Raw genomic sequence first — 27,248 nt, 5'->3', positions numbered from 1 at the left:
CTCTAAAGTGATTGTACTATATACTTGTACTAATCAATTCCTTACAAAATAAACACAAGGTTCATTTGCTCCTTGAACCCATATTTAGTGAATGCCCACTGAACATTGTGCTAAGTGTGGAATCATACACGCGATGTCCTTACATGGTATCAAACACAAAAACAATCCTGTCAAACATTAAAGATGACCACAAAATCTTTGACATGCCCCCTCTTGCCTATTCTGTTCAGGACAGATAGCTGCTTTTATTGGTAGAATAAAATGGAAATGATGTCGTCCCATCTTCAGAGTACACACCGAACCATTGTGCCACTTCCTGCCGACTGGTTTTCTTGCCTCTTCTTTCCCTTGAGACTTCGTCATCGTGCTGCGTGGAAGCCTTATCTAAACACACAGGCTTAGCTAAAGACACAGGTAGGAGCCAACACCGCTATGCCATCTGTGGTAGCCAGCCTCTAAGGTGATCCGCAGTGACCCCTGCCCTCTGGCACTCATGGCCTTATGCAATATCCTTCCACGCTGAATAAAGTTGAAGGGCGCTTGACCAATCAGATATTGTGGGAGCAACAGCAGGTGACTTCTTAAGCTAAGCATCACAAGCCATTGCAACTTGTGTTTTACTCTTTCTCATACAATGATGGGAAAAGCCAGCTGCCGTATCACAAGGTCACTCGAGCAGCCCTAGGGAGAGGTCTGCATTGGGGGGGGGGGGAGGATCTAAGGTGCCAACAGCCAGTCCCGACTCCCAGTCCATGTGCCATTTTAAAAACAGATTTTCCAGCTTCAATCAAGGCTTCAGAGGACTGGAGCCCATGTGAATGCCTGGCGGTAGCATCATGAGAGACCAGAAGAAAACCCCAGCTAATTCCCTCTCAACACCTGACACACAGAAACTGTAGAACAAACAAAAACATCCACAAGTGTTTCTGTCTCTCTAAGCTGCTAAGTTTGAGCTACACTGTTATGCACTAACGACTATTGCACCAGCCATTTCACAGAAGCCGTCTTGGAAGTTGGTCTTCCCGGCCCGCCTCCGCCACTCCACTGCCGCGGTGAGAAGCAAAAGCAAACCATCCTTGCTGAGTTCTGTCCAAATGGCAGATTTGTGAACAAAATAAATGATTATTGTTGTTTTAAGTTTTAGTGTCATTTGCTGTGCAGCAATCAATAACTGGAGCATATGAGGATCAAGTAATATATGGTCCTACTGTAAGAGACTTAGTCCTACAGAGGCAGATAAATAAATTCACAGAAGTGTTATAATGGGGTAATAAATTGTGCCATTGGAGCACAGAGCACAGACCTCACCCAGACACAGGAGTAGGGATTTTGAGAAGCTTCCCAGAGTAAGTAAGTCTTGCAAATCTGTCTTGTAAGAGAAGAAGCTCTTATTCTGATATTTGGGAAGGTGGCGCGCTCATACGGATGTCAGTTACTTCTTCATTCCTCATTGCCCTTGGAAATCCAAGTGTACAGTCTTCTATAAATATGGATAAATAATAACTACGACTACCTTAACAGAATACAATTCTATGAAATTAGTCATTATTGTTGTCATACAAAAAAATCAAACCAATAGGAACAAACACATTTAATATCTTTGATTAAATGAGGATTTATATTCTAGCTGTAATTAGCCACGATCGCATTTAGAGACGGGACAGTCCAGTCTCACCCCCATCAAAACAAAACCTTTTTATGCTGATTATAGATCTGGATTCAGCATGTTTGTTTTCAGAATCTGTATTAAATCCTTACATTTCCGCAGAGTGTTGTCTCTCTGTCTCATTCCCATTGCTCCTCTGGGCCATTCTAAACCCCCTGGTTGATAGTGATCAGCGCGGGGAAAGCAATCTCAGCAGCAAGACTCCACAGTCATTCTGAACCCAAAACAGCTTGCACAGGTTACCATGAAAAGGAACTTACACCATTTCTTTAAGGCAGCGACGCCGGTACGTAGACTTGATGAGACCAGGTGAGTATGCGACTACATGCGTGTTACACACCCTAACTTTCAGCAAAGTCACAGGGGAAGCAGGCATGCCATGCACAAAAGACTTTTCAAGCACAGATTCGAATTAAGCCTTCTGTATACAATTAAAGTCCTTTCACTCATGAGCTTAGCTTTTGTTGCTGCACCTACCCTGCCCTGGTGCCGATCAGACAATGTGGGGCTAGTTCTAGCTCTAATTCACTTCATTAGCATATGCTATTAGTCCCCATCCTGGCATTACTATAGAAAAGTCCTTTCAGGACCATCGGGGGGAGTGCAGGGGCGGCACAGCTTCGACCACCGTTTTAACGGTGCTCGGTCGAACATCCCCCGTGTTGTTTGCTCCATTGTTGTAGTATTAGCAACACATAATTTTTGTGCAATTTTCCCCTTCCTTTCTTCGTCTTCTTCTTTTCTTCTCCCAAACAGGCTTTAATCCATTCAACTAGACCATTAATCAAATGTATTTGTTTTTTTTTTAAAGAATATAAAGATATGACTTTTATTATTTTAGTACAACCAATAGGAACATAATAAACATTTATGGTTTAACATTTAAAACAGTTAAAAATAGTCATTTGCACGTTCAACATACTTCAGTTGATTTCTTACAGATCCTGATGTATTTCCTCTATTGTCCATTACTCTCAACATTTTGGTGAAGTATGCACGTGGTATTAAATTCCAAAACGGAATCACTTTATTTATCCTAATTATCTTTGATAGTTTTCCTTCTTCCTTTTAACAGAATTCTCTATTCATCGATACCATCTATGTTTGTTAGGATGTCTCTTTGGCTGTTCTAACAAAGACAAAATAACGTTGGCTCAGGTAACACAGAAATTTCACGCGGGAATATAAGTATAAAAAGTCCAGGTCTTAGGGATCCCCGGGTGGCGCAGCAGTTTAGTGCCTGCCTTTGGCCCAGGGCGCGATCCTGGAGACCCGGGATCAAATCCCACGTCTGGCTCCCTGCATGGAGCCTGCTTCTCCCTCTGCCTGTGTCTCTGTCTCTCTCTCTCTCTCTCTGTGACTATCATAAATAAATAAAAATTTAAAAAAAAAGTCCAGGTCTTAAATGGAGGATCCATAATATCAGAGATGCCATTATCATAGTGTGACTACCGTGTGCCTCAGATGATTTATTATCAGGAATACCTTCCAGGCAACGGAAAAGGGATAAAGAGGAATCAAGAGCATGCTCCTTTCCTTCAGAGACTCAGCCTGGAGGTTGCACAGATCACTTTTATTTACAATGCTGGCCTCACCTAGTTGCAAGGGAGATTGAGATACAGAACTTCACTGGCACATGTGACGTACCAAAACGTGGGAATTCTATTTCCAAATAGAAAGAAAGAACTGATGATGGATTCCATCCAATTCTGTGAAGAAGAGATACAAAACTGGCATACTCTATTTCTAATTATGATTTCTGGGGAGATTTTTATTTATAGTAGATGCTGAATAAATATTGTTGAGGAGCTCTGTAGAATATTTGTTATGACATCATAGCAAAAACCCTAATTATTTTTCCTTTTGAAGCAGAGACTCATAAAACTTGTAAGACTCTTCTAGTATCAAGGACCAGAAAGCCACTTGAGTGGCTCTCATGAGTCTTAGAGGTAAGAGTGGAACTAGAAATTTCAAACTAGAAAATAAGGAGCTTGCTCTGCCTCTGTCAAGCACTGCGCCATCTGTTGTACTCAGCCCTGCTCCGCGCTGGGCCCCATTAGCTCCACCACCAGCCCTCAGCGCGCTCTCACTTGATCAATCTATACACACGCATATATTCAGATAATGGCTATAAACTTCAGCTTTGTGCCATGGCCTCCCGGCTGTAGCATATTTTATTAATGAAGCCTTTCAGGTTCCAAATTCCTGAAACTGGAATCAGATTGAGGCAAGTTCGATTTTCCACTTCCACAAGTCATGGGCCAGTCTCCCTGTGTTTTCTCTGAGTCGGAATTCAATCATAGCTTGATCAACACTTTTATCAAGTGTCATGTTGTTTGTTTGTCTCTGTTAGGAAAAAAAAAGCAAAGTTCTAAAGTCCTTGTTTGTCAAAGGGCAGTTAGTATATCGAAATGAGAGAGGGTAGGGCAGGTAGTGACAACTGCCAGCGGGTCTCTCTGCAAGTCATTTGCCATTATTATTGTCATCACGACATCATGATCATCATCAAGCATCGTCATCTTTATATACTTAAGACGAACTTTACACTTTGTCGGTAGACATTTATTTACACTTCCTGAATAGATATTTAGATAGAACTCTAGAACTTTAGATAGAACTTTTACACAAACATAAATGCAAAAAGCAAGACAGATGAATTTAAAATTACTGAAAAGCTAGAGAACAGCTTCAAGAGCTTGCTAAAAGACTAAGTAATACAATAGGGGACAGGGAGGGGCGATGTCAAGCTTAAACACTGCAGAGAGAAGAAAAAGACAGAAATAAGAACTATAGATAAGAGAGGATAATAAGGAAAAAGGAGAAGATGAGTTAGAAGAAAGGAATACATAATATAGAAAATAGAAGTACACAAATTTGTGTTGAGAATTGGGTGCAGGCATGTACTAAGAGATAAATTTCAAAATTCTCAAAAGTTACTTTGAGAAGTGTTCCATGATAGAGAAATCACAAAGCCCAGACTGAATATCAAATTTTCAATATTTGGCTTATGCTGTCTCAAGAAGCAAGGACAACTGCATGCTATTCACAGGCATTTCCCATCCATATATTCATACGCGTTGACTGAACGCACAGGACATGCCAACCACGACTCGCCTTCCAGTGGCACTTCTCAATCAGCAGCAAACTGGCATCACCTGTGTGTCAAGTATTAGTGGCTTTTCAAGGTGTTTTGAATGTAAAGTTGTCTAGAGGAAAAGAAAATTTTCTGGGAATAGTAACCTCTCATACCCCCTTTCTGTATTTGATAAGCAGAGATATAATTCCATGACAAATTTTTGAGCTAACTTGCCGATCATTAGAAAATGCCAGAGGCATGGATGTACACATACTTTGATGAAGGACTGATACTAATGGCAACTGTGACAAATTTATTACTTATTTAATTATTGCAGGCAGTCAATGAAACCATTTAATTTAGGGAGTCTTTTCTCATAACACGTTCATGATTTTGCAAAGAAAGCCTGAATTTTGATTATATAATATGATAGTAAATTTTATGTGTCAACTTGGCTGGACCATGGTGTTCAGATATATGGTCAAACATTATTCCAGATGTTTCTGTGAGAGTGTCCTGAATGAGGTTAAAATATAAATCAGTAGACATTCAGTAAAGCAAATTGCCCTCCGTAATCTGGTGGGCCTCACCTAATCAATTGAAGATCTTAACAGATAAAGACTGACTTCTCCCAAAGTGGAATTCTACAAGAGACTGCAACATTGGCTCTTTCTTGGTTTTCCAGTCTGACGGCCTTTCGGCTTGAACCGCAACACCTGCTCGTCCTGAGTCTTAAGCCTACTTGCCCACTCTGCAGATTTTAGACTTGTTAGCCTCCGTAACCATGTGAGCCAATTCCTTCTTTATAAATCTCTTTATAAATGTGTGTGTGTGTGTGTGTGTGTGTGTGTTGTTTATCCTACAGGTTTGTTTATCCGAAGAATACTGATTAATATAGACTACCAACACACTTTCTCTTGATATTTTTACTTCATATATCATATGATACATGTTTGAAAAAAAATAAGTGTTTTAAGCTTGAAACCTGCATTTCAAGTGTCTTCATTTCTGAGGCATTACTTGCAGTCTGTCTAAAGAATTTTTTTTTGATACCATCTCCGAAGGAAGATATTTTGTCTTCCTGTTGAATATTATGCAAAAAACTTGCAGGGTAACAATGATGACGTATATATTCCCTAGGAGAAAATACTAAAGTGCTTTTTATGGTCCTTTCCAGAGAAGATAGTTTTGGCAAAATTCCTGTGGAAGTGAACTGCTATGGACCAGAGATAGATCTACATGTTAGACCTGGTCCTTATACCTCAGGTTGGCTGATCTTTTTTTTTTTTTTTTTTTTTTTTTTATCTTTTGCTGAATTAAACAAGTTAAGCATTAATAACTTAAAAATTTTATTTACAGGGCTAATAAAACAATGTTATGTTTACAGATTCATGAATCCTCACTGAAGAGATTTTTATTTTTTATTTTCCTTTGCTTTTAGCCTATTGCTATTGATTTCTTTCCTTAAAAAACACTAACCCCCGACATATCCATCATTGATTAGTTTTTAGATGTATTTATTTTTACATCTTTTGCATCTTTGGACCATACCATTTATGAAGTATGTGAATAATAGGCATGGTTTGAAAAAGCACATTTGGCTCCAAGTTCAACAGAGTGAAAAAAAAAATGAGACTTAAGTCTCTTTATCATCCAGCAGTGTCTCCAGGAAGGTCTCCTTGTCCCTCATTTCTGCCACATTTATCATTCATATTGTTATCCGCTCTGTTCTCATGACCTACAAGTGTCACTGCTATTTTTCTAGCTTCGAGTGATGACCTGAAATGCTTAAAGTCTCTTGTGAGAGTGATTTTCTCAAAATTCTACTTGTGGTCCTTTTCTCCATATTAGGCTCTTCAAAAGATGACCTTGCTACTTCAATGTTTTTGTCACATCATCATGTATTCTACTAAAGTTTCAGGAAGACTCACGTTAAACCCCCAGTTTCTCCTAAAACCCCTCACTCTAGGTACTTGAGGCAACTCCCAAGAAAATTAAAACAAAAGTACATTTGTGTGACACTATCTTCCCGTCGATAGATGTTCTTTGCCACCAAGCAAACAAACTCTCAAAATGTGTTCAGATGTGCTTAAACTCCCTGAGTGTTAGAGCAATATTCACCTATTGGAATATATATTGAAATATATTACCTATTGGAAATAGCCCTTTATTCCCCATTTTGTTAGAGTTTTAATCTAGGTGTCCTGGAACCCATTGTCTTTATTCTGGAGCCCCCCCCCCTTTTTTTTTCTGCGACAATATGTCGCTTTTGGTTGTTGGATTCATGTTGGGATGGAAAACTTCCTTAAGTAGTTTTATTCTTCACTGCCTTAACCCAGATACAGGTGTTAGTTGCGCAAGATCTTTGTTAACTTGAAATCACTGAGCTTTGACAGGGTCTCTTAAGGTCTCTCAAAATACTCGTATCATTAAGGCAAAACCAAACATCAGTTTTGTCAGTTTTCAATCCCATTGCTTCCTATCACTGTACCTTAATATTATGATCCAGTAAGATTTTGGTTGTGTAGCAACTTCTCACAATGCTAGAATGTTAGTCCATGTTTTCTTCTCCTTTGATATGGTTAATTGGCAGAAAAGATGTTGGACAAACAATAAATAAAGAGATTAAATAGCTCAACCGGGGTGGCTCAGTGGTTTAGTGCCGCCTTCAGCCCAGGGTGTGACCCCAGGGTCCTGGAATCGAGTCCCACGTCGGGCTCCCTGCGTGGAGCCTGCTTCTCCCTCTGCTTCTGCCTCTGTCTCTGTCTCTCATGAATAAATAAATAAAATCTTAAAAAGAAAGAATTAGGAAATCATTTTCCTCCTTCATCATGTTGGCTGTGAGCAGGGTCCCACACTAGGTCTCAGGTATACGTGGGGCAGAAAGGTAAGAATTGAAGGTCCCTACAAAGGTACAAGGCACTATTGCTGAATAATGTAAAGCCATAATAACACACACACACACACACCCGCAAGACAACAATATGCTCCTTCACGTCTATGGATAGTGTTAAGACTTTTAAAGCCCTACTGTGAGATGATCTCTAATCAGATACACAACAACACAACTGTCCATAACCAAAGAAAAATAACCTGGCATATCAAGAATATTCTTCAATTCTGTCATTTGTGGTAAAAGACTGAGAAACTGCGGAGCTGTAGTTTATGAAAGATGTTTTCAATTGCTTGTCTTTTTTGGGAAGTAAAATTATAATTGGCCTCTTAGTCAACAGTTATCATCATCAAGTGAAATAAGCAAACAACAGAACAAGTTGATTTAAAATCACTTCCTCCAGGTAAGACACAGATCTAAACAGATTCACTGTCACTGTATCAATGTGCTCCGAATTTTAAAAATTATGGGTATTTCTACTTATTATGTTCACACTTACAGAATAATTTTGGTAATTTGACAGAACATTATATGGTCTGTGCTTATTTTTTAAAGTAATAAACTTAATTTTTTTTAGAGTAGCTTTAGGCTCACAGAGAAATTGAGTGCAAAGTATGGAGGATTCCCATATAACCCTCTCCACGCGTGCACAACCTCTCTCACTATTGACACCCTGCCCTACATTAGTACATGTGTTACACTTGATGAACCGACACTGATGGAGCATTATCACCTAAATTCTTAGCTTGTATTAGGGGGCACTCATAGAGTTGGGTGTTCTGTGGGTTTGGACAAATGTATGGTGACATGTATCTACCATACACAAAAGAGTTTCATTGTTTTAAAAATCTTCCTGTCCTGCCCGTTTATCTTGTCTCCACTCCCCATCCCCTGGCAACTACTGATCTTTTTACCGTCTTCATAGTTTTGGCTTTTCCACAATGATAGATAGTTAGAATCACGTAGAGTGTAGCCTTTTCAGATATGTGCCTCTCTTTAAGAGCAATAGAAACATGACCAGACACCTGCAGCACACCTCTGCTTATGTCGTTGAGCAGAACCAAGTCACATGGCTGCCCCTAAACGGACCCATTAGAGGTTATCCTGCTCAGTATTGACGTGGGCTTCTTGAAGATCAACTCACAAGGGTGGTGTCTTGTGGGTGATGTGACACTATGAAATGAATAGGGCCTCTGAAGTCACTAAAAGACCTGGATTTTAATCCTGGGTTGGCTATTTACTTGAGTCACATTTTCCTCCTTTGTAAGAAACAGATATAAATCCCTATTGGATACTTGTAAGATTAAATAATCAAATAACGAAACTGACCCAATGCCTGGCAAAGAGTTGGTGCTAAATAGTTTCTCTCTGCCCCTGTACATGCTACATTCACAACACAATACAGGTGATTGAATACAACTGAGAATGGCGGGGCCAATTCAGCTAGTCATATCTATAGCAACGGATTTGCACAGTTACAAAGAAAATTAGATTATTTTAATTAAAATGGGTGGTCACTAGATTGTTATAAATAGGTTATTCCTAAGTAAATAACCAAACAAACCAACCAAACAAAAAAACACAAAAAGCATGCTTTGTTTTTATAATCCTCACTGGCAGTGTTTTTTTTGTTTTTTTTTCTTTTATTTTGCTGCATGAAAAAAAATAATGCATGTGTTTGTGGGTATAAAGTTGGGATGATCCTATGCAGAGAAATGTCTTTTGACCCTTCTCCTTAATCTGAGTATGCCGTGATGCAGACACTATTTTCTTTCATCCATGGTCTTTTATTTTCTGAACTTCATTCGATTTTGAACCAGGTTCGTGAAGCTTTGCTAAATTTTCCCTGTGAGAAAACTATTTTGAGCTTGTCAGTCCATCAGCATGGTGACTGGGAAATATCTTAAAGAAAATACAAACTATAGTTATCCAGAAGCTGAAAATATAAAGCAGTGTTTTCTACTTGTCACTGTAAAAGCGCGTGACAAATTCATTGTTATCCTGACTTCACAGTCGTCAGCTGTTCTACATACGGTGGTCACACAGGCGCTGTGCTTGTCACCAGCAGTAGAGCTCGGTGTATCATTACAAAAACATCAACCATTACTGCACAATCGCAAAGGGACATGTCCACTACCCCTGGTAAGACAAGGGATAGCGAAAGATTTGTGATTTATTCACTCTGTGGTTGAACAACATCAGCAATGAGGTTCGTTGTGTTGTGTAGGTATTGGGGGCGGGTAGGCTTGTTTCTCCCAATTTTCATCCCAGTTTCTCATCAGTTTTCCTATAAAGGTGTGCAGCTGGTTGAAAAGGGGATCCTACTGAAGGGTATTTATCAATTATCAAAGTAGAGGAGAAGAAACATAAATTCTCCGGGAAGCCTACCATATACCAAGCACTGTGCAAAACGCCAGGATGCACAGGTGGAGGCAGCAAGGTCGTCATTTTCAGGATACTCACGATCTATTTCTATTGGTGAAATGAAAGCTCCAATACAAGTGTGGTTGAGGCCGGATGGAGCTGCGCCCAGCACCCTGGGAGCACACGGGGGGCGGCAGGCAGGGGAAGCATATTGGATGACCACGGTGCACATACTGCAGGTGAAGCGTGGTAGGAAAGGACTTTTTGTGCCGAGGGGGTAGACGGCACAAGGTCACGGAGGTAAGAATGAGTGGAGGGTCTTTGGGGGAGCCGGTGGTCCAATGCAGTTGCAGTTTTCAGGTGCGGGGATGGGAGTTGTGGCAAAAGATCATACAGATCCTGAATACAAGGCGGGGAGGGACCAGGTCAGGGAGGTTCTCCATGTCACCACGACCTTGTATTTTACCCTGAAAATTACAAGGTGCCAGTACCAAGGCCATGAACATATTTGCAGAGAAGTTTTATAGCAGCATGGAAAACAAATAGGATGGGAATAATATTAGAACAAACTCCCTTCGGTTAAGGGCTGTAATACTGTTACTCAGCTCTTACTCCCCCAGAGTGATTCCTACAAATGTTGCAGGAGGAGGATGTTAAATTACACAGGAAAAGATCATCACTATTTCTGTAACCAAGGACAAATAATGCAACTCTCAAAAGCAAGGAAGATTCATGTCTGCCTCCGGGGACACTTCTCATTAGATGAGGCTCCGCGATGACGGTACTCAATAGGCCAGAAAACCATGCTGCACAGGAGAGCTCATGGTGGAAGGGTGTTTTCAGCAGTTAGAGAACAGAGCACACCGCTAGCTATTTGATCTGGGAATGCAGTCTCAGATGCTGCCAAGAAAAGCCTTCTGGCACTCTGTGGGTAAGGCCTCTGATTAGTGCTTCTTGCTTCAAAGTCGTTGGCCATTAGCTTAAGCTCCGCTCTCTGCTTGAATTCAGGCAAAATCAAGAAATGAAGTAGCCCATTAAATAACAGAAAGTTGCTCTCAATATATTCAATGCTTTGGGTTTCAGGAGTCCCTGAAAATGATAAAATGTGGCAGAAAGACATTGAGAAATTACTAATAGGATTCCAACCTTTTTAATTCAATAATAATAATAATGAGTTATCAGTAACTGGAGGTATTTAGATTAAGTATATGTTAGTCTGGGAATTGGCTCTAGTCTGCGAAGTTTTTTTTTTTTTTTCTTTTTAAGATGATTTTTGTTTTATGAGGCAAAGTGAACCCTCCCTGAAACCAATAATCAATTGTAGAAATAAAATATTATATGATAAAGCTAAAATAGAAAAAAACATATAAAAGCTATAATGAGTTTTCTATAAATTGAAACATATTCAGTGAAAAGCCATTCTTACATGGAGGCAGCTTTCTTTCTTTCTTTCTTTCTTTCTTTCTTTCTTTCTTTCTCTTTTTCGATGTTAAGATATTCTTTCTATTGGGAAATGATATTTGTAGATCTTAGGTTTTCTTGGTTGATGTTTTTATTGTCTTCAACTTGACAAAATGATAAGGTATCAAAGCAATGCTGACTTCCCTGGATACCTCTTGAAATGCATGTCTTTCATCAGCCATGAAATCCCAGAGTATAGATAACAGTATAAAAGAAATGATGGAAAGGGTATTTATTCATTGGATAGCAGAGGAATAACATTTAAAGTTTTTTCTCCAGTCTAAATATAAAACCAAATAAATGCAATTTCAAAAGTTAAAGGACCTTTTTAACTGTATTTTTTTTTTTTTGGCTCATTACAAAAAGGTATTTTTTACATGTTGTTTCTCTGGAAAAGAGTAGTTCTGAAGTATATATTCTTTTTTAAAAAATATTTTTATTTAAATTTTTTTAGCCTGCTTCTCAATACCTCAAGAGGTTTTGAAAGGTTTAATGTTAAGTTGCTTATGGTTTCAGAATAAAAAACAACTACAAGAAAATTTAATTAGTACATTCATAGTTGTTGCTTAAATAAATTATACTTCTAAGTTTAATATAACAAAAATAATGGTTTTATGAGAAAATCAAAATGCATGTATTTTATGCTTCCAAGTAACTTTAAACCTATCAAGAATTTTTAAGGATATTGTATATTTCACATTTTAAAGTATATTAGGAAAATGTTTTTCCTGAAATTATTAATAACAACAAACTACTTTGCCAAGATTTAAACACGTCTAGAAATTTTACAGTACAAGAAAAGATCATTGTAAATTGGTTTCTACACCCCAAAACGCAACTCAAAACCATATTACTGATGACAAGTTGGCCACACTATCTTTGCTTACAGAAAGATAGGAGTTTAGAGAATGATGGTTGAGCAGAACTGACTGTTTTTCCAATCAAAAACCCTGGCTGACAAGCTTTATCTAGCAGCCATGAATAATGTCCTCATTCTTCAAAACTTTTATTATGTGCCTGCTCAAGTCCAGGAATATAGTTGTGTCCCCTTTGCAGTTTGCTACAGATAAAAGAAAAATCTACCAAAATAATTCTAGAGAACAGATATATAATAATGAATCTATTATTTCTCATGATGATAAAATAGATCAGAATGAGGCATCCAGGAAAGAAGGATATTGGACATATGGTAAATGGTTTAAATCGATAAGCCACAGTTTTATGCCATGTACAACTAAAGCCTCTGAAATGTTATCCAAAGACTGTCTAAAATTATTGAAAAAGAAATGATGGTATTGAAGTTGATAAATGCTTACTGAGTAAATCTTATGTCTTAGATATTGTGCAGAATTTTGAGAAGAATACAAGGGAAAACATGCCACAAACAACTGGAGAAATGGATGATCTATTGTTATAAGTATGGATATTAACCTAATAGCTCTACTGATGTGCAGTTTTTGAAATTACTCCCCATGCCCCAAATATACACACTTTTTAGCTTTGTAAGTGATCAAAGAGAATTCAAATTTATTAATTTTTTTATAAATAAAAAAATATGTAATTTTTTAGTACACACCCAACGTGGAGCTTGAACTTATGACCCTGAGATCAAGAGATCTACGGACTGAGCCGGCCAGGCACCTCCAGTGATCAAAGAGAATTCACCTGAAATAACATACTACTTATAATTGTTAAGTTGTACAAAATCAATTATTTTATAAATCTTTAATGTTGGAGAACTAGAGATAAAAATGCAGCAATTACCTTTGCAAGTAGTGTTGCAGATTGGCACAATATTTTTAAATTAATCCTGAAAAGTAATTCTTTTGAAAAGAAGCTGTACAAATCTAGATGTCAACTGCAAACATTTTTTAGCTAAGATCATCATAAATATCATAAGAGGACATTGAGAAACTTATAGAACACCAGTTCAATGAAATGTAATATGATCATAAACATTTATACTATAAAAATAAAGGCATACCTTCAAGATATTGCAGGCTCAGTTCTAGACCCATGCATAAAACAAATATCTCAATGAAGTAGGTCAAGTGACTTATTTGGTTTCCCAGGGCATATAAAAATTATGTTTTCACTGTACTGTAGTCTATCAAGTGTGCAAAGGCATTATGTCTAAAACCCAATTTACACACCTTAATTAAAAAGTACTTTATTGCTGAAAGATGCTAAACATCATCTGAGCTTTCAATGAGTTATAATCATTGATCACAGACCACCATAACAACAACAAAAACAATAATATTGAAAAAGTTTGAAATATTGCAAGAATTACCAAAATGTGACACAGAGACCTGAAGAAATTGTGCCAATAGACTTGCTTGACATTGGGTTTCCACAAAACTTCAACTTGTAAAAAACACAGTATCTGTGAAGCACAATAAGGAGAAGCAGAATAAAACATGTTATGTCTGTAATTTAGTGATTTCTGAGAAATATTTATTCTAGGTCAGTCTCCTGGCTATAATGGAGTAGGATGTAGCACACCAATATTTTCACCTAGAATAATTAAAAAAACAAAGCAACAACCACCAAAAATACTCCACTAAAATATTGATAAAGATATTAGAGAGCTTCTAATGTACCAGGGTGTGAGGAGCATATCAAACAGAGAATTTATTAAAGTGTGCCCAACTTTTTGCATGTTGTTTCTCCTCTTAGGACATTTGTTCATATTCTGCATAGGTCAAGAGACCAAAAGACCAAGAAGCTTGCCAGAAAGGATAATGGCAGAGAAGCCAGTAGAATTTCAAAATGATCTCTTCAGTCTGGGAAGATAAAAGTTGAGTTTGGGGCAGCCAAAGCAACCTAAATTTGAAAGTTTAAGCTCTCAGTGAGAAGAAAGGGGCAAATAAGTCACTTTGACACCGGGTACATGTTTACCCCCAAAACATTTGCCATTTCTGCTGCACGTGATAAGAAGCTAAGAAATCAGACAAAAAATGATTGTGAAGCAGAATAGAATTCTGGTAGTCTTCTGGTGTTGAGAAGAGAAAAGGAGTTTGGAAGCCCCCAAGAATGAGGGCTTTAAAATATTGCTCAGACTTTTCACTGGGATCCCCGGAGAGCTATACTGTAGGAACTCGGGCAAAAAAGAAAAATGTTTGAGCCTAACAGACACTGAAAACCAGCTTTTTTTTTTTTTTTAAATGTTTTATTTATTTATTCATGAGAGACAGAGAAGCAGAGACACAGGCAGAGGGAGGAGCAGGCTCCATGCAGGGAGCCCGATGTGGGACTTGATCCCGGGACCCCAGTATCATGCCCTGGGCTGCAGGTGGCGCTAAACCGCTGAGCCACCCGAGGTGCCCCTGAAAACCAGCTTTAAGTCAGTCCAGTCCATGAGCTGTTGCTTATCAGAGAATAGGGTAAATCATCTCTAAAGGGAGATAACATTAGCCAAGCCCGTACATTTTCAGATACAACATCTGACATTAAAAAAATATATTTTTTACATATGAAGAAATAGGGTCAAGAGAAAGAACAGGCAATACAAACAAATCCAAACCTTTTAAGAGAAGCCAGGGTTATATACACAACATTCACAGTGCCCATGATACAAAAACACAAAACAAAATGAAAGACAGGAAAATATGACCCAATTGCCAGAGAAAAGACCAAATAGAAGCCATCTGCAAGAAGACTTAGATGTTGGAGTTAGGCTTCAAGGATTTTACAGCAAGTATAGCGCTATTCTCAATGATGAAAAAGAAATACCACTGATGTGTGTGTGCGTGTACGCTCTCAGCACACAGAATTTTTTCCGACTATTCCTCATCTCTTGGGTCCAAGTCCATGTACTGACTGGTAAGTGGGCTCACTTCGTGCTCAGAAAGACTCTCTTGTGTGCGCTGGTAGTATAGGGGTGCCAGACCATTCCATGCTTGCCGTAGTCTCTTGCTCCACTGTGCCCAGGTGGATCACATACTTGAAAGGAGACGTAGTTATCTTGGTTTGAAATGGTGATGGCCAGGTGTTTGTCATCTTTGGGCACAGGGAACAGGTACTAGAATATGTCAGACTCTCCTTTGCTCAGGTGGAGAGAGAAGCCGTGTACGATGAGGTGAGGCTTAGCCTCTGACACAGTGTCCAGGTTGGGGACATCATGTCATATAATCCCATTCACAGTGTGTAATAAACAGTGAGGCAGAGGGGCAAGTAGCTGATGATGAACCCCACAGGGGTGCCTCTATGCTCATGAACAACCAGTATGTTGGCGACCTTGTTGGTTTTGCAGGCTTGCTTCAGCACCCACACCTCATGCCAGCCACAGTTCATGCACTGGGCACCCAGAAACCAACTTCAGCTCCCTTGCAAACATCTTGAAGTGGAAACTGGACCTGGCCTTGGGATGCTTGATCCCTGCTCATCATTAAAAACTATGGCATCAAGAAGATGAAGGGTAACACATTAACAAAGTGTTAAAAGAGAAGTAAGATTCAGCGTAGAATTCTACATGCAATGAAAATGTTCTTCAACATAAAAGGCAAAATGAAGATATTTAAAAATATAAGATAACTAAGAGTTAAAAAAAGTCCTTCCAGTTGAAGGGAAATAATACCATATAGAAATTTGGTTCTTTAGGAGAAAATAAACAGCATCACAGTTTGTTAAATATCTGAATGATTGTAAATATCTTATAATTCCTTTAAAATAACATGTACCATTTAAAACAAAATTGACATTTTCTGGTGGAGTTTATAATGTATGTTAGAAATGTTACATAACTATAGCATAAAGGATGAAGGGTGATAAATGAACCTACATAGTTACAGGATTTCAATATTTTTTGTGCAAAATAGTACAAAATTAACTCTAAGTATACTGTATAACTATGGATGTATATGGAAATACCTTGAGAAGCAATGAAAAATAACAACACAAAAAAGTATAGCTAAAATACCAACGGAGAGATTAAAATGGAATTCTAAATGTATTCAAATAATCTAAATGAAGGCAAGAAAGGAGTTACAGAGACTAAAAACACTGAGTGGGAAGCTGTGTGGGAAGTGTCAAACAGCAAATGAAAAATAAAATATAAGGCCTAAATTCAATCACATTAATAATTGCATTAAAGTTTAATGCAGTGAGCACTCTAATTAAAAGTCAGAGATTATCAGAATGGATTTAAAAAAGCAAGACCAAACTGCTTGTTGTCACAAGAGATATGCTCTATATAAGACAGAAGGAAGTTGAAAATAAATAGAAAAGATATGTTATGCAAATAGTAAGCATAAAAAGTCTAGAATCACTATGCAATACCAGATAAAATGGACTTCACAATAAAAAGTGTTATCAGAGATAAAGAAGAACACTTCACAGTGATAAGAGTTAAGTCATAAGGATGAACTAACCATCATGTATATCTTTGCAGCTAACACCAAAATCTTGAAATATTTGAAATAAAAATTGACAGAATTAAAGGGAGAAAAACACAATTCTGCATAAAGACTTTCACTTTTTTCTTCTGTCAACTAAAAGAATATTTAGACAAAAAACTCAGTAAAGACGTAGATGATCTGAATAGCACTATCAGCCGTCTTGACTTAGTTGATATTTACAAAACCCTATATCCAGCAATTGTACAATATACCTTCTTTTTTTTTTTTTAAGGTTTTATTTATTTATTCATGAGAGACACAGAGACAGAGACACAGGCAGAGGGAGAAGCAGGCTCCATGCAGGGAGACTGACATGGGACTTGATCCCATGTCCCTAGGATCAGGCCCTGTACTGAAGGCGGTGCTAAACTGCTGAGCCACCCGAGCTGCCCTGTACATATACTTTCAAGTGCATATAGTATGTTCATCAATATAAACTCTATGTTAAACCATAGAATAAGTCACAGTAAATTAAAACATAATATACTATCTGACCACAATGGAATTAAATTAGAACCTAAAAGCTATTAGACAATAGTAAGATATTAGGGAAAACTCAAATACTCAGCAATTACATACTACTAAATAATCCATAGGTCAAAGAAGAAATCCAAGGAAATTATAAAATATGTTCAACTAAGTGATAAGGAAAATCTAGTATATAAAAATATATGGGATGAAGCTAAAACAGGGCTTAAAGGGAAATGTATAGCTTTAAATAGATATATTAGAAAAGAAAGGTATTTAAAATTAATGATCTAGGTTTCCAACTTAAGAAGACAGGAAAAAAACAAATTAAAGCCAAAGTAAGTAACAGGTAAGAAAATAACAAAGGAAAGGATAGTACTAAAGAAAAGTAATAAAACTAAACTTGACACGAAAGAGAGAATACATTCTCAATATCAAAAATGAAAAAAAGATTATCATTATAGATTCTATAGATATTAAAAGTATAATAAGGAAATTTTATGACCAAGTTTATGGCAACAAATTTGTCAACTTAGATGAAAAAAAAATGAGTATCTGAAAAATGTAACTAGCCTAATTGGCACAAAATAAAACATATATATGTATATATAAGACATATGTATGTATATATATAAAGGTATTTATATATAAAGGTATTTTATATCTTTATAAAAGACATATATGATATATAAAGATATAGATATATAATATATATATATTTGAAAGACGTTTAATTTCTTGCCCAAAATCTACAGGCACTTCAGACTCATAGGTTCTCACTGGAAAATTTTCTCAAATATTTAATAAGGAAATATCATCAGTCGAAAAAGTTTTCAGTAAATAAAATAGTAGGGAACAATTACCAACTTATTTTATGAAGCCAGCATAGGCTTGATATTAAAATCTTAAAAGGAGAACACACAAAAAGAAAATTCACCCCCCAATCTTCATTAATATTGGTAAAAATACTTCCAGAGTACTAGTAAATCAAATATAACAATATATCAAAATCATGACTAAGTAGGTTTATCCCAGGAAGGCAAGATTAATCTAAAATTTGAAGCCAACCATTTTAATTTGCCATTTTAACATTGTAATGAAAAAGAAAAATATATATTATATTCAATGCTGTAGAAAAAGCATTAACAAAATTCAACATTAGTGATTTTAAAAAATAACTCTCAATAAGCTAATAATAGAGAAGAATGGCCAGTCTATAAAGATCTCTGAAAAATTATATGAAAAAAAGTATATTCAATAACACAGTATTTAACACTTTCTAAAATCAAGAAGATTCACATTCTCGCGACTTGTATTTAACGTTGTACCAGAGAAACTAGTCATAAGACAAAAGAGAAAAATAATAGGCATAGATGAGCAAGGAAGGAAAAGAGTCTTCTCCAGATAACATGATTACTTATGTGGAAAATCCTATGAAATCTACAAAACAAAGGCAGAACTGCATATTGAATTTAGCGGTGTTGTAGGGACACAAGATTAACACAGAAAAATCAATTTTATTTTATATGCCAGTAGCAAACAATCGGAAAATAATATTTAAAAAACAATTCTCTTTACCATAGCTACAAAAAACTAAGTAGTAAATGTGATCGAAGGTGTACAAGACTTCTACGTTGAATACGAATAAAAAAACCATTTGAGCAAATTTTAAGAAGACCCAAACTAACAGACAACACATGTCATTCATTGATTGGAAATTTGAAATTTTATATAGAAATGTGAAAGATAAAATATCCAAAGGTATATTGAAAAAGTTCAAAGGTGGAGAACTTCAAAACTTACTATAAATCAAGTCAGTATGGTGCTGGCATAAGGGTTGATAAATAGATCAGTGAACTAGAATAGGGAGCTCACAAACAAACCCTCACTTTCAACAAAATTATCAAATCTAGTGGAGAAAGGAAAACCTTTCAGCAAATGGTTATCTGGATACATATATGGCAAAAAAATAACCTTTAACTCCTACCTTATATCATAAACACAGATTAATTTGAGATGTAGACCTAATCATTGGAACTAAAAGAATAAAAATTTCAGAGGGTGAAAATATTTCAAAGAGAATGAATATATGAGAATGCATTTTTACCAATAGGTGGGTGGAAGTTCCTTAGATCAATCAAACAATCAATGACTACAAAAGAAAATTTAAGAAATTAGATCTTATTATCACTAAACATTTCTGTTCGTTGAAAGATATCATTAAAAAAAAAAAAGATATCATTAAGAAAATAAATAGGCAACCCAAAGACTAGGAAAACATATTTCTAAAACCATACCTAACAAATAAGTGGTATCCAAGACAAAGAATTCCCACAACTCAATAATAGAATGACAAACAATCTGCTTAAAAATTTGAGTAAAGAATTGAACAAACACTTTGCAAAGTTGTGTTTTTTTTCCCCCTTCATGCCTATACAATTTACTATGGCTGCGTAAAATATTATCCGAAGCTTAGTGGCCTAAAACATCTAAAATATCCATCTACAATTAGAGACGGGCTCGATGGGGACGGCTCATCTCTGCCTCGGATGCATCAGCTGCCACAGCTCAAAGCCTAGGGGCTAAAACCCTGGAAAAGATTGCTGCTCACCGTAGCAGCCGGTGCTGGTGCTAGCACTGCGACGTTCGCTGGGTCCGTTGGCCAGAATATCTCTAAGTAGACTCTCCGTGTGACCTGCACTGCCTCACAGCCTGCGTGGTAGGTTTTAGGAACCAGGGATGAGGAAGATAGAGAGAAGGATAGAGAGATTGGGAGGGTGGGGTCTTCAGTCCCTTTATGATCTAAACTTGGAAGTCACACGGCATCACCTCTAGGGCGTCCTGTTCATCAAAACAGTGGCAAAGTCCTGCTTGGGTTCAAGCAAATAGGAAATAGACTTCACTTTTGATGAGGTATAGCAAGATTCTGGACGATGATCTGGGATCAGCAATATGCCTGTACCCAATTTTGGAAAAACAAACCAAAAAAAGAAGATGTCCACTGGAATGTTTCATTCCTACTTCTATAATCGGATTACAGTACCTATTATTGCAATAAAACTCCTCTGCAAATATCACAGGCAACCCAATAGTTGTCCAATCGTCTGGTATTTCTTCTCTACCCGTCTTACTTTTCTCGCCTGCAACATTTGGCAGGTTGACCAATTCCTGCTCGTTGACCGACTTCCACCTTGGTTCCCTGGCATCGCCAGCTCCTCATCGCCTTGGTGCTAGAAGGACGTGCCTTCTCAGACTCCATGGTAGGTTCTTGTTCTACGGCCCATCCCTTATATTGGATATTTCCCGAAGTTCCACTCTCGCTCTCTTCTCAGCACTCTATCTAGTCTCTATGAGCAGTTGCGTAGCGTCTTGTAACTTCATTGACCTGGTGTACCCTGAACTCCAAGCAGAAACCAGTGTAGCCAGTGGTGTGATAGACCCCTGTGCCTTTGTGTCCTCCAGGCAACTTGACCTCTGCTTCTTCAAAACCAGCCTTACCTCATACATCTAGTTCTATGCGTCCCCCATGTCCCCTCCCCACCTGTGCTTCTCCTTGCATTTGCTAACCCGACTACTTTTTGGAGGCCGGGTGCCATTCTTGGTCCCTCCTTTTCCCATGTGGCAACAGTACGTTGGTAACCACGCTCCATTATTTCTAGCTCCTTATAATCTCATACATGTTCTTTTCTCTCCATTGTTTCTGTGGTTGACTTGGTTATTTCTGTGGTTGCCTTTATTATTTTCTCATGGACTATTGAAAAAGTCTTGTAACTGGTTTCCTTATTGTGCCCTCCAACTCACCCTCCATACTGTAGGCACAATAATTTTTTTTAAATGCAAAGCATATCACAGTACGCTTTGGGGAAAAATTCTTCAGTGGCTTTCTATTGCCTACCACAGTATGAAATCTAAAGTCCTTACATGGCATATCGGATTTTGCAGGCTGTGGCTCTGACTCTTTCGGTTTAAATCTGATTTTTAATCTAACCAAATTAATAATAGTATCTACAATTTACAAAGCACAATGTGGAGATCGCATTCATGATCTCCTATAAAATTTATAGCATTCCTTTATATTGGCAACTAAGTAATATTTATAGATATGTAACACATAATTTTAATGCATATTTAATAATTTGTTAATATTTATAATTATTATGATTTTACATAAATTGAGATTAAGAAAAGTTATCAGCCCAATGTCCCATAATGAGTTAGTGACATCGCTGGGTATTAACTCAAATGCCAGTCAGCCTACTGCCAGAGCCCAGGAGTCTATATCCCACAGAGTGGCCACAACTAACTACTTGAAGTGCTTCGAATGTGCCATGATTTTTAATCCAGGTATTATTTACATTGGGTTACTGTTTCCTTCCATTTTTATAAATAAAAGAGAGTTGAATCACATTTCTTTTTAGTTTGCATAGCTTGTATTCAAAGGAAATCTGTCACTCAACAATTTATCAAATTTATTCCAAAAATTAATTGTCAAAAAGTAGATTAGTTTTCTCATAATAGTGTGACAATTTTTAGGTCTGAAATGTCTCTTGAAACAATTTATCAAATTTTAGATCTACTGCCTAAAATTTCATCCCAGAATGAGCAAGAAGTGAACTAGAAGGTCTTCTTTGCATTTTCATGATAATTAATGCTGGATACCTTGAATACAAACTTGGGTTTTTCTTGACAATTAGCTGATGTTTTCTCAACCTTTACAATGGAATAAGCAGTACTTGATGCATCGTAAAGATTTCTTTTCTTAAATGGATAAACTAAGCTGTGAAAGTTTTCAAGATGATAATGACAAAGTCATGACATTTATTTATTTTGCTCCTGTGGAGACAGACTCATTGCAAGCTTCTTTCATAGAAACAGAAAAAAAGAATGTATTTTCTGTTAAAACTTGAAGGGTTGGAGTGATTTCAAAATATGCACATAGCTAGGAGGTATATATTTATGCTTTTTGGAGGTTGCTCTATGTCATTTTGACGGGGAGACCAGATGTAAGTAGATACAATAAGAAACCACTATAAATTTTCCTCTGACGACTCCTGTAATTGCAGCAGTAGTTCAAAGGCCTATGTTTAATTTAGAGATGTACCTGCACGGGAAATACTGAATTATATAAACGTTCATTTTCTAAATGTTTGTCCTACTTAGCGCATACGAACGCAACTTCCCCATGTTTTGTTCTTGATGAGATAAATGAATCCATAATCAGCCTTTGCACAGAGAAAATGAGCAGTAAGAAAAAATTCCCATTAAAGTTTGTTCTGAATTATGTTTTGTTTTTCTAGCTCAGTACTGGAGACCTCCCTATGTTTGATAACCTCTTATGTATCTATCATCACTGCTAACATTTCTTTCTCTAGTCCCAGTGGCAAAGGTATGTGTATTTCATTTCAGATGATATTTCAGCCCATTTTAAAAGAGATAAGTGGACCATTTTCATTGTGAACATGAATTAGTGAATTAACCTCACTGACCTTCAATTTTCTTGTGTAACACAGAGTAATAAAAGCACCTTTATGGGTTTGGTGAGTATCAAAAGAGATACCATTTTTGCTGTATAAACTGACAAGTTGTGAATATTCATGATCTGTAACCTATGAATTATTCTTCTCAGCAGTCCCATCCTAGAAAGACTCTTAAGGGATAATTTTCTATGCTGAAAGAATGAAAATATTTGCGATATTTTAAAATATTTTAAATTTGTAAACCTGTTTAGTAGTAAGAAGACATTTCCCATTATTTTTCCTTCTACAAAAAAGGTATGACAACAATACACAACTTGTAGGATTCTTGCACTAATTCAGTGAAAAAACTACACTAAAATCCCTCAGAAGAGCACAGGGCATATAGTAAGCACTCAGTAAATATATTGTTATTACTAATGTTGCACAACCAAGTCCACAGGCAAATATTTGGAGGCAACAGGGACCAATATAGAAAATAATCTATTATTCTCATTACATAAGGCTAGTTGGTTTCCTCCAGTGAACATGCCCCAAGAAATTGGATACGAACACGGGCTGAAGATTGTGTAAAGAAACATTTCCTCTTCTCCTTTTACTGTATTTGCTCCATAAACACATTTTGTAAATTTCCCAAATAAATATTTGATAGGTGTCAACCCAGTGAGCTTGAATTTGTAAGAACAAAAAATAAAAGCCAAACAAACAAAACGGATTTCTTAATTGGAAGAAGATAACCCATCAACTACGAGACCTAACCAAGAATTGTGAGGATTATTTACTTAAATCCTGAAGTACTTTTACTTATGTGCTATCCATTGCTCCAAGTACTTTATTAGCTAATTTAGTGATTATGATATATGATATGGGAACATCTGTTACTATTTCCACTTACATATAGCAAAATTTCGCCACATAAAGAACACGTAAATTTTTTAAAGCACGCATTTAGCAACTGGAGTTGATTGGAACACAAGTAGTCTAGGTTCACAGCCTCTGCTGTTAATTACTACATAGGCTTTTTCTAGAAACTTTAGCTGCCCTCTCTACCACAGCTTCTTTCTTTGACCTATGCAAAATGTTCAATATCCCACCTCTTGGCCTTTTGGCTTATTGGGTCATGGATTCAAATTCAAATGAGAATGATTACTATCTTATCATTACTTGGTCAGGCAAACATGGTTATCAGGAGCCCTCATGTCTAAAAATAAAAACGTAGATGTTCTTTTCTTTGCTGTGTGAACCTAACTTATTCCACTGTTTTCCATAATGCATTATTTGTATGTGAGTCTGTGTGTGTCTATTTTACAAGGGAGGATCTACGGTTAAGTAAGTGGGAAATGCTAAACAAATTTAAGTTGAATTTTTAAATCCTAGGACTCCTCAAAAACTTTGATATTTCGTGTATGTTGGGATTACTCACAGAGGAAATTAAGGAATAAGAAAAAATATTTCACAGCCTCATTTTGATTGGAATTTTTTTTATACAGAAAATATCAAAATCTCACACACATAATGCTTTGAAGGAAAGATGTTTTGAAATGCTTTGTTACTTTGAGACATAGTTTCTTATTTTTCTGGAGAAGAGTTTATTTTTTATGATTTAAATTAGGCAAAAATCCTGTAATTTTGAAAAGAGGAAAGAAAAAAGCTTGTATTTACATTGCTTTGTTTCACCACTATGATTTGATGTAAAATCTGTTAAAATATCTAGAAAATTTATTCCTTAGGAAGCTGGAAGATAAATTAGAACAGCAGGCTGAAATTTATACTTAAACTAATAGAGGGCATCTTGCAAATTTATGTCTCATTTCTTAATGACAGGAAATCTCTATTACTCATCTTTGTATCTCTGTGCTTAACAGAGTTTCTTTCACAGAACAGGTCTGGATGGAATAAAACTTTCAAGGCAAACTTTCTCAAAGAAATTCCAAGTAGAAATGCCCATCGAGAGTGACTTAAGATATTTTTTCCCAGGGGGCACCTGGGTTGCTCAGTGGTTGAGCATCTGCTTTTGGCTCAGGGCGTGATCAAGTCCCATATCAGGGTCCTTGCCAAGAGCCAGCTTCTCCCTCTCCTTCTGCTTATGTCTCTGTCACTTTCTCTGTGTCTCTCATGAATAAATAAATAAAATATATTTTAAAAAATATTTTTCCCAGAAACATTGCAATACTCTCATAATGCAAAAGTATATCATCTATCTATCTATCTTAAAACCAACAAAAACTTGACTATGACCAAATACAGAAAAAAAAAATGATGCTAATTGATATAGAAAAGAACTTCTGGGGGATCCCTGGGTGGCTCAGTGGTTAAGTGCCTGCCTTTGGCCCAGGGTATGATCCTGGGGTTCCGGGATCGAGTCCCACATCAGGCTCCCCGCATGGAGCCTGCTTCTCCCTCTGCCTGTGTCTCTGCCTCTCTCTCTGTGTGTCTCTCATAAATAAATTTAAAAATAAAAAATAAAAAAAAGACTTGCTTTCCTATATAAAAAAAAGAACTTCTGAAGACATGAACAGAAGTATTTAAAATGAAGTGCTTTCAATTTTTCACATTCTTATCTTCGCCTAGTGTTATAAAATAATTACTATTCCAAAAATTAATTTTTAAAAAATAGGTTAATTTTCTCATAATAGTGTGATAGGTTTTAGACCTGAGATGGTTCTTGAAATCTAGGAACTTCAGTCCATGATGCTCAATGCTTTGTATATAAATTCTACAAGAAACATGAAAGATTTATTTAACAAGCTTTATTGAGTGTCTACTAAGTAATCATTCACTCTCTTCTCTCTCACCAAAGTTCAATATTTTTATAGATCCTAAAGCTGGCAATCAACACCTTAACACACAGTTATGTCAATTTGGAGCATCAGAAACATATCCAAAACCTGCAGTTTTGGAAAAACTTGCTTAGCTATTTTGTAGGACGTAGACACAGAACATTAATTTTATTCACACAAGCTATGCCGTTGTGTAATTAACAGTACTGCTACTAAAAACATAAAAGATCACAGAATATCCTAGCCCACTGTCCTGCAAGCCATATAGGTCAATGTCCATTGTCTAACCATTGAGACACTTGAGGTGTTCCAAAGGACAGAGTAGGTGTTAGAAGTATATAGCAGTGGTTCCAAGGTGATTCAACTCAGGCTGACAGTGCTGCTTATCTACACCCACGGGAAGTATAGATATAGAACTAGAACATAGGAAGAAAACACCTTCTTCCAGACTCAAATGTGAAGACTGCCTCTGTTAACATTTGGCCCAAACACTTCGACTTTAATACCCTGTCTTCAGTACACGGAATTGTTCTTTATATTTAGATGTGACTGATAGAACTCTTCCCCGATAGTAGAATATGGAGTTCGTTAAAATATTTATCTTTTGTTATACATCCTTTTCTTCTGTCTCCCCATCTCTATCTTTCTTTTTCTCCACAGCTGTTTAAAGATGTTTTTTTTCTCCGCAAAAATTTTTCAATATGTAATGCTCTGACTTCAAAACAGGCCGTGATGATGACATATACCCAGACTTTAAATATCTATCAGTGACCTATGTGTTACCGACTTAATGAAGCCTATAAAAATTTCAGATGGTTGGTAGATTTTGCTTCATTTTAATAGCAATTGTTAGACTTAAAGTAAAATTATCTGTTCTATATTTATAGCATGAATGCCTCAGGACAAAAGCAAATCTCTTCCAAATGCAACCTACTTCCTTAATAAAGATGATATTCATTTGAGATTCCTTTGGTCAAATCTTTCAAAAAACGCATCCCACGCACTCTTACATAGAAAGGTATTAGAAGATGTCTAAATAAAATAATAAAGCCAACAATGAATATATTGATTTAAATAGTAACTTTATTATACACTTTAATTCTAGAATTCTATCCTATAATGAAATATACATACTAAAAAAATGCATACAAGTAAACTTTCCTTTTACTTTAGATACAGAATTTTTACTTTATTTTGAAAGCACCACAAAAATAAAACACCAAAAAGCAAAACAAGGTAGGCACTGTAATTATTTTATAAAATTTCTGATATTTAATCATTTCAGGAAGCAGAACTCAATGTCCAAGAAAGTTTGCAACAGAAATAGACCCACATATGATCCAGATATTGGAGTGCTGGGACACAGACTTAAAATAGTTATTATTGATATGTTCAAAGAAATAGAGGAAAATGTCGAGAGAGCGCTGGTTTGTGTAAAAAAAAAATTCATATGGAAATGCTTATGAAATATAATCATGGAAATAAAGAACTTGATAGATTTATTATAACAACAAATTAAACCAGCAGAAGGAAACAATAGTAAATTAGAAGACAGAGTAATGAAAGGTTTCCAAATTGATACACAGAGACAAAGAGAAGGATGAAAATACACAAAAGAGTAAAAGGGTCATGGTGAAAGGATTTAAAGTAAATATAATTAGAGCATA

The 27,248-nt window shown here is 36.6% G+C and overlaps 1 long non-coding RNA gene and 1 pseudogene across 1 annotated transcript in view; both read right to left on the bottom strand.

Annotated features, from left to right (window-relative positions):
* Positions 1 to 3,809: 3,809 nt before the first annotated feature.
* The window catches only part of LOC144317990 (uncharacterized), a 131,783-nt gene continuing 108,344 nt past the window's right edge, over positions 3,810 to 27,248 (bottom strand). The window contains exon 3 of the long non-coding RNA XR_013383847.1: positions 3,810 to 4,012. This is a non-coding gene — a long non-coding RNA (uncharacterized LOC144317990). The remainder of the gene's footprint in view (positions 4,013 to 27,248) is intronic.
* On the bottom strand, positions 15,296 to 15,799 carry LOC144317989 (U3 small nucleolar ribonucleoprotein IMP4 pseudogene; annotated as a pseudogene).

This window comes from Canis aureus, chromosome 8 (genome assembly GCF_053574225.1).
Source record: "Canis aureus isolate CA01 chromosome 8, VMU_Caureus_v.1.0, whole genome shotgun sequence".
NCBI lineage: Eukaryota > Metazoa > Chordata > Mammalia > Carnivora > Canidae > Canis > Canis aureus.
The sequence above is the reverse complement of the archived record's forward strand: the minus strand, read 5'-3'. Positions and strand labels throughout refer to the sequence as shown.